Source organism: Gavialis gangeticus, unplaced genomic scaffold (assembly GCF_001723915.1).
Source record: "Gavialis gangeticus isolate Ggan-Ray unplaced genomic scaffold, GavGan_comp1, whole genome shotgun sequence".
NCBI lineage: Eukaryota > Metazoa > Chordata > Crocodylia > Gavialidae > Gavialis > Gavialis gangeticus.
Genome location: NW_017729000.1, coordinates 29,633,148 through 29,634,015, shown reverse-complemented (window position 1 = coordinate 29,634,015; position 868 = coordinate 29,633,148).

Genomic DNA, 868 nt, shown 5'->3' with positions numbered 1-868 from the left:
CCCTCGGTTTTCAATGCAGGCTCTTATTAAACACTAATAAGAAGCATGCATCATGCATCGCATACCCTCCTGTCTCGTAAAGGTTATGCACCCTCTGAAAAGTTTTGCTGCCCCTTTCTTGCAGAGCTCTTAAGCACAGATCACCTACTCAGCTTGCAGCCAGGCAAACTTTGTAGCTGTTACGCTTTGTTAGTCCATTGTAGATCAATCTAACCGTCCTGACTGTCTGTACAATTTGCACTTAGTTTGACTTAACTGGTGTAAGGTCTGCATTTGGGTGAACTAAATTAGATCAAGTGGCCATTTTTAATGCAATCTGACCTCCTGGTAATCTCCCCAAATGTCTGTACCTAGCCTCAGAGGTCAACTGACCTTGTCTGGTCTTACCAGACTAGACCGTGTGCAGAATTGGGGTGGGGGTGGGGAAGGGAAGGGGAATGTGGACGGTGGCCAGAGGCATATCTGAAGCTCCAGGTGCTGATCAGGACCTAGGGGGAGAAAACAGGGGAACTCAGTCCTGGCAGCTGTAGGTTTCAACTACACAGATGTGGGAAGGAGACAAGAGCTGAAGCCAGGGCAGCTCTAGGTTCCCAGTAGCTATTAGGGATGGTCCCCCCAGATAAGGAACTAAGTCTCACCTGCCCATCCCAGGTGTTGCTAAGTGCCATGTTGAGCAAAGACATAACCCCATAATTTGGGGATAGAGGAGTGTCCTTACCCCCTGCTTCTTTCCTGCATGCACTTAGATGCCAGGACCCGAGAGCCTTCATGATGTCACTGCCTAGCTTCCAGCCTCTCTCCACTGAGCCCAAGCCTGTAGCTGCTGGAGTAGTTTCATAATTTCTAGGGTTGGAAGGGACCTGAGCAG